The sequence below is a fragment of the Canis lupus genome, chromosome 13 (assembly GCF_048164855.1).
Source record: "Canis lupus baileyi chromosome 13, mCanLup2.hap1, whole genome shotgun sequence".
Lineage (NCBI taxonomy): Eukaryota > Metazoa > Chordata > Mammalia > Carnivora > Canidae > Canis > Canis lupus.
In genome coordinates this window covers 24,925,280-24,936,506 of record NC_132850.1, presented here as the reverse complement: position 1 = coordinate 24,936,506, position 11,227 = coordinate 24,925,280, and the positions used below count along the sequence as shown (strand labels likewise).

At 36.9% G+C, this 11,227-nt stretch overlaps 1 protein-coding gene across 19 annotated transcripts in view; it reads left to right on the top strand.

Moving 5' to 3' along the window:
* The window catches only part of PPFIA2 (PTPRF interacting protein alpha 2), a 468,314-nt gene that overhangs the window by 263,783 nt on the left and 193,304 nt on the right, over positions 1-11,227 (top strand). The gene's annotated exons all lie outside the window — the stretch shown is intronic.

Below are 11,227 nucleotides of genomic sequence, written 5' to 3'. Positions count from 1 at the left end.
ATATCACAATAAGACCAGGCCTGAGGGCTTTTCCTGTTTGAGGAAAAGCTGGAGCAGGTTAAATGGAAAGGATACCTGAACTGTGTAACTTCAGTCTTGGTTCTAGGCCATTGAGTTTGTCTGTCTTTGTCATTTCAGTAATAATATGCAGAGGGACAGACAGCAGTTGGGAGTTAGATAAGCTATTCAAAGTTAGGATCTGGAAAGCTACTCAAACTTAGAGCCAGAACCCAAGAGGGAGAGATATTAACTCAACAATGGTCCATCCTACTCACCTGAGTCAAGAAATCTATAAAAGGCTTAGGCTATAACCCTGGGTTCTGGCCAGACTTGTAGGCAGCTGGGCTGCTCTCAAACAGCATCTCATAGCAACCAATAGAAGGGTTCACTGCAACCTCCTCAAATATGTTTTATCCTATAATTTCACTTTGGACTCCTGACAATATCTTGAGAGTTGTGTAAGCCCCAGGGTAGTGGAAATAGATGCAGTGAGAGAGGTGTGGAGGGAATTATAGCAGATTGAGGTCACATGCATTGTAGGGGCTTTTAAGAACAGTTTTATGATTTCCAGGTAATTTCTTCATAGTTTCTATCTTTATAAACATTAACATTATGCTTAGAGAACAGAGAATGTTATTTGATGTGTTTTAGGTAATATTAACCAAATTAATGGAAGAGTAAGAATATCCTCCATGCAAAGGAACAAACTGGTACAATAAGCCATTTTCTCTTGTAAAAATGTGCTGAGTATTTTTACTGTGTCACATTAATGTCAGTCATTTTTATCATGCTGTTCCATTAATGATACAGTAGGATCCTCTCTTCTAGAGAGCAATCCTGCTGTCCCTATTTATTATTAGGATCTTCCAAAAGAAAAATGTGTGTGTGTGTGTGTGTGTGTGTGTGTGTGTGTGCACGCGCGCGCCAGGGAGTAGAGATCTCAATGACATTTATTTAACTGATTTATTTAGGTCGCTTATATGACTCTCCAGTTGCATTTCAGTTGCCATGAGTGGGGGAGAGAAAAGTGCATGATTTCCTAAAGCATCTACTGAAATGTACTACTCTAATATGGAAAACCTGGTCTTAGAAGAAAACAAAATTGTATGTAGAATACACATGGCTCAAACATTACAGAGTGTATGTCATTTTTTGGACATCTGTTGTAACCAGGACCTACACTAGTCAAATTTGCATTGATTATCTCATTATTATTTTTTTTCCTTTAAGATTTTATTTTTGTAGAGAAGTTTTGGATTCATAGCCAAATTGAGAGGGAGGTACTTAGGTTTACATAGATTCCCTCATTATCAACATGCATAGACCCCCATTGTCAACATCCCCTATCAGGTGGTACGGTTTCTACAATTGGTGAATCTACATTGACACATCAATGTCATCCAAGTCCATAGTTTACATTACAGTTCACTCTTGGTGTTGTATGATCTACAGATTTAGAAAAATGTGTAATAACATGTACCTATTATTATAGTATAATACAGGGTATTTTTATACCCCCAAAACTCTCTGTACTCTGTCTATCCCAGCCCTTTCCATCTCAACCCATGACAACTGCTGTTTTGTTTTGTTTTGTTTTGTTTTGTTGTTTTTTTACTGTCTCCATAGTTTTAACTTTTCCAGAATATCATATAATTGGAATCATGCACTATGTAGCCTATTCAGAACAGCTTCTTTCACTTAGTAGTATGTATTTCAGGGTCCTCTATGACATTTCATGGCTTGATAGCTCATCTCTTTCTAGCGCTGTGTAATATTCTATTGTCTGGATGTACCACAATTTATTTAACCATTCACCCATCAAAGGACATTTTGGTTGCTTCCAAGTTTTGGCAATTGTGAATTAAACCAGTATAAACATCCATATGCAGGGATTTTTGTTCCACAAGCTTTCAGTTCCTTCAGATAAATATGAAGGAACACAATTGTTAGATCGTATGGACTAATGATCTCATTTTTACTCACAGCAATCGCATAAGAAGGCACTGCTACCTACATTGCCTGGACAGACAACTGTGGCTTCAAAAGTTCACTACGATTGGCCTAGATATGAACCTAGCTCTGTTTTCCCTGAAATTGGTACTATTTGGACCAAGCCACTATGGCTTCTATGAGGAGGGAGAGTATAAGGCCAGTTTGCCCGTGAGGCACAGTGAAAGCACTGGTTAGGGCTCACAGTATTCTTAAGGGCCCATGCACATGTTCCAATTACTTTAAAATTAAAGAAAAAAAAAGAATATTAATCAGTCTGGATTATGTTAATCTTTATATCAACACAATCATAAAATACAAATCTTAGTACTTTTTATGAATTGAAGGGGCCCACAAAGGCAAAAGTATGTAAGGCCCACAGAGGTCATAATGTAGACAGAGTAGTCAATTTTGGGATACTGAAAAATGTACTTCCCTCCAAATGTGTCCCCAACCAATCTATGATAGCATTGCCCATAATTTAGTATTCAGCAACAAAGCTGAATCATTTCTAACAGCTGCCTTTAAAAAGCATCTGATACTCAGGGCAGTGCTGTACACAGATAGACAAATTAAAGACTAGAAAGCAGAGCAGAGGTGTGATATAAGATAGGATCATTTCAGTGGGAATATAATAAGTGAGGCATGGTAAAAAACATGGCTTCATGGCTATACAGCCTGAGCCTGCCTGACAGCACTTGTGTTTGATTTCAACAAACATCCACTTTTTAGATGATGCCAGTTTGCTTGATTGGAAGGTTTTTGAAAACAAAAGCTACCCAGTACCTATGTCTATGTAAAATGGTTCTTAAAAAAAAAAAAAAGGTTTATTTATTTACTCATGAAAGACACACAGAGAGAGGCAGAGACATAGGCAGAGGGAGAAGCAGGCTCCCAGCGGCGAGCCTGATGTGGGACTCGATCCCAGGACCCGGGGATCATGCCCTGAGCCAAAGGCAGATGCTCAACCACCGAGCCACTCAGGTGCCCCTGTAAAACGGTTCTTGTTGCATAATTGATTTTAAACAGACCCACATCTTTCAGGTCACCTTAACACATTAACATAATTTTCTATCATGCAGTTATAGGGAAAAGACAACACCAGTGTCTTGTGGGAATACGGATACATAAAAAATCAAGGGGGCACAAAATACTATTTGCATGGAGTTTAAATCTCATTTTCCCTCTAAATTGGGCAGTCTTAGTCAACAATTTCTGTGAAAACTCTGAGAGTCCAGTTGTGCCTGTCAAGTTGTATTAGTTGTGTAGGCGATCTACCTTCAAGCTATCTAGCCCAGGGCTGACCATGAGACATGGCTGTTTCACACACTAATTTTGGATGACAGCTTTTCCTGAGCTCATGCAAGGCTAGGAGGCAATTACGAGACCAGAGGTCATTAACACTGCATTTGATTACATAACATAATGTAGCAATAAGAATAATAAAAATAAATATATATATATGTATATATGTACATACAGAGAAAGAGGGAGCGATGGATGGGGTATTAATTTCTGTAAAACACATGTTTTTTAATTTCCAAGCTGAGTTTCTACAGCCTCTTGCGAATTTATAACTTATATTCTGAGATGTGCATATATATGTAATTTAATGAATATATTAAGACATTTTGTTTTTTGCTTTCATCTCTTCAATATAATATTTCTGTTATTAATTTGTTCTAGAAAAATATGTTCTAGGGTGTAGGGCAGGAGATATGTATCATTATACATGCAAATTTATGTGCAGTTATATCCAAAGAAATGTAGATTTAAAATCCAAAGCTTTCCACTACAAATAGAATTGCTAGAGGAATTTTCAATTTTCAAAAGAGGAGACACCAAAATATAGTAAATTGGGGGTACAGCCTAACGAAGTCATTATAAAAACATTTTGAAGTTGTTAATTTTGTCTAATTTAAATGCTAGATGGTCAAGTCAGCATGCTTCCATGCCATATGCTTTCCTCAGAGCTATTTTTGATTTGCACAAATGTTAGATGGTTGGAGAATAAACTTAAAAGATGCTTTTTTTGTGGTTGGTGAGGTTGTTGGTGGTGCTTAGTGAAGCTGAATTCCAGTTCACCCTTTATTTTTTCTCTTCTTTCTCAGGCTGATTTGAACTTATGATTTTTTAGCCAGTACATACTCAGATATACTGCAGAAATAAGGCCATTGCCGGCTAATTAATAAAGTGGCCCACAAGATCAGAGAATGCAGGTTTAATTGGAGGGTAAAGAGTGTTAAAATTGTAATTATGATGAATGGATTGTCAGAGATTACTCTGGAGACTGCTGCCTGGTGTCAATGACTTGCAATTAAAAGGTTGAATTTCCCTCTTGTCATGCAGCTTCTCCTGCCCTGCTTTTCTGAGGTGAGGATTCACCTATTAAATCAAGGCCTTTCAAACATTTAGTTAATGAGAAAATATGTCCTCTTTTTTTTTCCTCCCAAATCAGCCCCCTCCAGTAAGCACACCATCCTGAAAAGAGAGAAGTTATTGGTCTATTTTAGTCCTATATTTAATATTAAACATCAGAAAATGCATTTAAAGGTGAACATATATAAGAGTAGAATGTTCTGCATCTGTCCAAGGAGGGACAGCCTAGGAGGCTGCGGTGATTTCCCGAGTGAAAAGAGGCATGAGAAGGGAAGAGAAACAACGGCCAGAGGAAGCTCTGAATCTCAACGCTCTCCTCCTGCCCAAGTTACTTCTATAGAACGTGATTAGGTGCAGGAACCCAGGGAATCCTGGTCTTGCCCATATAGCTTTCACTTTTAGCCCCTACAGGAAGCAAAACAAGAGGAGCTTCTTTGCACGAAACCAGTGAGAACAATTCACTGACCTAAGGGCTTTTATTTGAAATATTAGCAGCTCAGACACTTGAATTACACAAGTTCATCCTTAGCTCTGATGCCAGTAGGCCCAGATACAAAGGCAAGTTACCTCTGCTCTGGGATCTAACAGACCTGGGGCAGATGGGAACCCGTACTGGCTTTGCTGGAATTAATCTCTCTCTTTTTTTAGATTAATTGATTGATTGATTGATTGATTGATTTGAGAGAGAGAGAAAGAGCTCATGATCTATGAGATCATAACCTGAGGCAAAACCGAGTCAGACCTTTAAGCCACCGAGGCGCCCCATATAGTTAAGATTATCTTTTAATCAAGTTTCTTTTATAAGACTTATAAATTGAAATTAGGGGTGCAAAGAAATTAGATGACTTGTGTTTGGTGTAAGAAATGATGCTTTCAGTTTTTTTAAGATACTAACAAGAAAAATATTTCTCTCTATATATATAGATAGATAGCCAAATGAATTTGGGAAATTAATACATATGAATTCACAATTCATATATATACAGATATATATATACACACATTTATATATATACACACATATATAAAAGAAAAAATATTTTTTGTTTGGCTTTATTTATTTATTTATTTATTTATTTATTTATTTATACTCCAGTGTAGTTATACATGTGACATTAGTTTCAAGTGTACAATATAGTGATTCAACAGCTTATATTATTCAGTGCTCATCAGGATGTATATACTCTTAATCCCCTTCATCTGTTTTCACCTGTCCCCCACCCATCTCCCCTCTGATAACCATCGATTTGTTCTTTATAGTCAAGAGTCTGTGTTTTGGTTGTTTTCTCTTTCTCCCCCCCTTTGTTCACTGTTTTGTTTCTTAAATTCCACATATGAATGAAATCATATGGTATTTGTCTTTCTCTGATTGGCTTATCTTGCTTAGCATTATACTCTGGCTCCAGCCATATTGTTGCAAATGGCAAGATTTCATTCTTTTTTACGTCTGAATAAAATTCCATTGTGTATATATACCATACATTCTCTATCCATTCATCTATTGATGAACACTTGGGCTCCTTCCATAGTTTGGCTCCTGTAAATAATTCTGCAGTAACCATGGGGGTGCATATATCCCTTTAAATTAGTGTTTTTGTATTCTTAGTGTGAATACATAGTAGTGTGATCCTGGTTCCTAGGGCAGTTCTATTTTTAATTTTTTCTATACTGTCTTCCACAGTGGCCACACCAGTTTGCATTTGCACCAACAGTGCACAAAAGGGTTCCTTTTTTTCCTCTACATCCTTACCAATGACTTGTTGTTTCTTGAGTTTTTTACTTTAGCCATTCTGACAGGTCTAAGATGATATCTCATTGTGGTTTTGATTTGTGTTCCCCTGATGATAAATGCTGTTGAACACCTTTTTATGTGTCTGCTGGCCATCTGTATGGTCTTCTTTGGAGAAATGTCTATTCATATCTTCTGCCCATTTTTAAATTGGATTATTTGATTTGGGGGGTATTGAGTTGTGTATGTTCTTTATATATTTTGGACGCTCATCCTTTATTGGATATGTCATTTGCAAATATCTTCTCCCATTTGGTAAGTTGTCTTTTAATTTTGTTGGTTGTTTCTTTTGCTGTGCAGAGGCTTTTTTTATTTTGATATAGTAGCAATAGTTTATTTTTGCTTTATATCTTAAAGGAATTAATCTACATGGTGAGTTGAATTAGTTTTGAGACTGATTGATATAGCTAGAAATGATTCACTCTTTTTTTAAAAGATTTTATTTCTTCATTCATGAGAGACACAGAGAAAGAGGCAGAGACACAGGCAGAGGGAGAAGCAGGCCTCCTGTGGGGAGCCTGATGTGGGACTCAATCTCAGGACCCGAGGATCATGATCTGAGCCATAGGCAGACACTCAACCACTGAGCCACCCAGGCATCCCAAAATGATTCACTCTTGAGTATAAGTTGCTTGAATGATGAATGCTTAAATGCTTATAACCTATTGAGAGCAAAAACTTTGACTTGCTTCCTTTTTTATCATCTATCTAGCACTTAGAATAGCGTCAATATACAGGGAGTGCTCATAGGAATGTGTGTGTGTGTGTGTGTGCACATGTGTGTGTGCATGTGTGTGTGTGTTGGGTGCATGAGTACTTATTAGGAAAGAGCAGTATGTTCTCTTTGGTCTGAGAATACTTACATGGCACTCTGTTTCCTGACCACTCTTTAAAATTCCAAGAAAAAAATAGAGTAGGGAAAGTCATTTTGGTCCTGGGGAAAAGTAGGAATTTGGGCAGACTATGGTTGGGAAAGAAAATGATTGGTCTGAAAAGTTATTGAATCTGGCTTGCGGCTGGTAACTGATCTACTACTCCTGTGTCAGTGACTCAAAGCAAACTCAGCTCTTCCTATAGACTCCTTTGAATTCAGAAATGGTGGAGTATGAATGAAGTTTTCTTCTAACATTTATCTTTGCTGTCTCAGCTTCTGAAAATACTCTGTGTTCCATATTGTGTTCTCTCTTTCTTACCTTCTTCACTCAAAATTATACTTTTGAAATCTTTCCATGTTGCTATAAGAAGATCTAGCCTATTTGTTCTGCCCTTTGCGCAATATTCTATTATGTGCATGTGCTATATTTAATTCCCCCATTTTCTATAGATGGAAACCCAGGTTGTTCCCAATTCTTGGCCACAACCCCAACTTTCCTCACAATCTTTGATATTCTGATGCCTATAGTACAGTTCCAAAGGCATATATTTTTCCAAACATGCCTTTTTGCCAAGGGCAAAATATATAGCATACATGAATTTTCCTAAATTCATTTGGCTATAGATTTTTTTTCTGAGAATCTTATAGAGATACAGTTCTATAGACTATAGTTTGGGAAACTAGAGAAATAACATAGATTAAATATATATTTTTGACACTGAATAAGACAATATAACCAATGAACAAATGATAAATCTAAGTACATGAATCATTGGGAACAATAGTACCACTTTATATATATGCAACAAAACATAATAGACAATAATGCCGTTGCTATGTAGAATATGGCACAGGATAATATTTTAGATGTAGACAAAAATAACTGCTACAAAGTAAAAAGGATATCAGACATACTGTATGTGGAGCAAATTCTAAAAATCTCACTCAGAAAAAGAAATAACTACCCAATTATTGTTTTGGTATTAAAATTTAAAAGCTTAGGGAAAATGAACTATTCATTTATTGTTATAACAAAGATTCATTGCGTATAATTTGTCAGGAACTATGCTAAATCCTAAGGATATAAAAATAAACAAGATAACAACCTTGCATTAAAGGATCATACTGCTACTTGGAGGAGATGAAAACATAATTCAATTATTTTAAAAATAATTCAGTAAATGCATGAATAGATTTTGGACAAGGTACTGTAGAACATTAATAATGCAAACTGGTAATGTAAATATAAATTAGGGGGTGTCTCAGTCGGTTAAATATCCGATTCTTGATCTCAGCTCAGATCATGATCTCGGGGTCATGAGATCAAGCCCGTTGTCAGGCTCCGGCTCTGCACATCATCTGCTTAAGATTCTCTCTCTCTCCTTCTCTCTCTGCCCCTCCCTCTGCTCACTCTATTTCTCTCTAGATAAATAAGTAAAACTTTTAAAAATAAATAAGTAAATTTAGTTAGGCAGAGAGAATGTGGAAGGAATAAGAGATAGTATGTGAATGAAAGAAATAGAAGAGAGATGAGGAAATGGAAAGATGGAAATTGAAACAGGAAAGGAAAATCTGTGGTAGTTGCAAAAGACATCTTCTGAGAAGGAAGCTTTACAGGGTCAGAGTCACCTGTAAATTAGCAATGTCTCTAAGTGGGTAGACTAAAAAGTTAAATGTGTCACTTTAGCGATGGGTTTTGAGTGACGAAAATCCCTAATGTGCCTCAAATGTGATTTCTGAAAGATCTATGAGATCAAGTGTAGCAACTATGTTATCTTTAGGTCTTCAACACCTAGCAGTGGGTCTGAAATGTCGTAGGCGCCCAATAAATGTTGTATGGATGGATGGATAGAAAGGATGATAAGATTGTATCAATTGATACTGTTAAGAAATTTGATGATTTTGCTTTTTCAGACAAAAGGAGGCAATGTTGTAGAAATTACAGAGTTTTGAAATCAGGGTGGATTATTTTTAGCTATGTGACTGACCTTGAGCAAGTTATTATCCCTGATAAGCTTCAACATCCTCATCTGAGAAATAGGGAAAAGATTAGGTAATTCACATAAAATGCCAAGCTCAGGGCAGAGCAAAGTGGCTCCTCCTCAAAAGGGTAATTGCCATTGTTTGATGAGAAATAGAGTGAACTAATTATAAAAGGGCCATGTTTTAGATAGTTTGAATTTTGAAAGTTAAAGTCTGTTATATTTGGTATGTTTGAAAGTAAGAAGCTCTGAAAAGTTTTGTGAGCTTGAGAAAGATACGATTTTTACAGACTGAAAGAGGAACAAATTGGAAAAGGAAAGTCTGTGGTCGGAAGGGAAAAACAACAAATTGTTATCACCTGTACCATTGACTGACTACCTAACATTGGGCAAATCTCTTACCTTCTCTAGGCCTCAGTACGATTTTTTTTAAGACTTTATATTCTTAGAGCAGTTTTAGGTTTCTACCAAAATTGAGGAGAAGATACAGAGATTGCCCATATGCCCTCCGCCTCCCCATATGTACAGCCTCCCCTATTATAAACACCCCCCATCAAAGTGATGCATCCATTACAGTTGAGGAGCCTACACTGCCACCACTTTACCACCCAAAGTTGGCAGCTCGCATTACCCTTGGTGATTATTCCACTCTTGATGTTACACATTCTGTGGGTTTAGACAAATATGTAATGACCGTTATCCAACATTTTTCCATGCAGAGCATTTTCACTGCCCTCAAAATCCCCTGCACTCCACCTATTCATTGCTCTCCCCCAACCTAACCCTTGTTACTCACTGAAATCCATAGTTTGGCCTTTGTCATGTGGCTGGAATCATGCCATATAGAACCTTCCAGAATAGCTTCTGTCACTTAGTAGTATGCATTTAGGTTTCCTTCATGTCTTTTCCTGTCTTGCTGGCTCATTTCTTTTCAACATTGAATAATATTCTATAGTCTGGGTGTACCAAAGTTTATCCATTCACCTATTGAAAGTCATCTGGTTTCTTTCAGGTTTTGGCAATTATGAATAAAGCCCTTATAAAGGTCCGTGTGCATGTTTATGTGCGGACATAGTTTTTCATTCCTTTGGGCAAATGCCAAGGAATGGAATTGCTAGATTATATGATAAGAGTATATAGTTTTATTTAGTGTTATTCTAGTATTTGTTATAGAGTTTTATTATGATTAATGAGATAATCAATATAAATTGCCTGGCAGTGGGACACCTGGGTGGCTCAGCAGTTGGGCATCTGCCTTCAGTTGATGGTATGATCCCAGCATCACAGGATCGAGTCCCATGTCAGGCTCCCTGCATGGAGCCTGCTTCTCCCTCTGCCTGTGTCTCTGCCTCTTTCTCTCTCTCTCTCTGTCTCTCTCTGTCTCTCATGAATAAATAAATAAAATCTTTTAAAAAAATAAATAAATTGCCAGGCAGAATGCCTGCCATATTGTAAGGGCTGAATCAGTGTTAATTATATTTGGTGTTATTAACATCTCATAAAAGATATATAAAACTCAGGTCATTTTAACAGTAAGGATGGAGAAGTAGATACAGAAAGAGAAATATCAAAGGAAAGTGTACAAACATTTGATGAGTAACTCTGTATGAGGTATCTGCCTCTATGGCAGTACCAGATACACAGAATGTGCTTGTCTAATTCTTGTTGCTCTGCGTGGAAGACACACTTTGCCTTCGGCCTCCTAGTTCCCCATACTTCCTTTGGACTAATTAAGGATAACACAGGTGAATGTAAGTAATGGTTATCCAATGCTTCAGATAAGAAAAAAAAGTACTGCTGAGTACACTCCAAATCTGAATCATACAAATGTGATGAATAGGTAGGATCAATCAAATGGTAGAAAGCAAAGACACTACTGGACAAGCGTTCTGGAAAACCATATTCACAGTCTAACTCACTGTGTATGGGTTGTGAACTTCATGAACTTGGACTTGAGTCTTAGTATTTCAGTTTCCTCAGCCATCAAATGGGAGTGAGACACCCCCATGGGTTATTTAGAGAGAAAGAGGAGATAAAAAATGTCAGCGTAGTGCCTGAAATTTTCTAGGAAGTTAATAAATTTAAAGTTAATCTTAATAGATGGAGACACCAAAAAGCTTGCTCATATTCAGTTCCATGATAACAAATAAAAAATCCAAAGTCATCTATCACCCATAACATCATGACCAATTTCTGTCCTTGGTTTTGAATCTA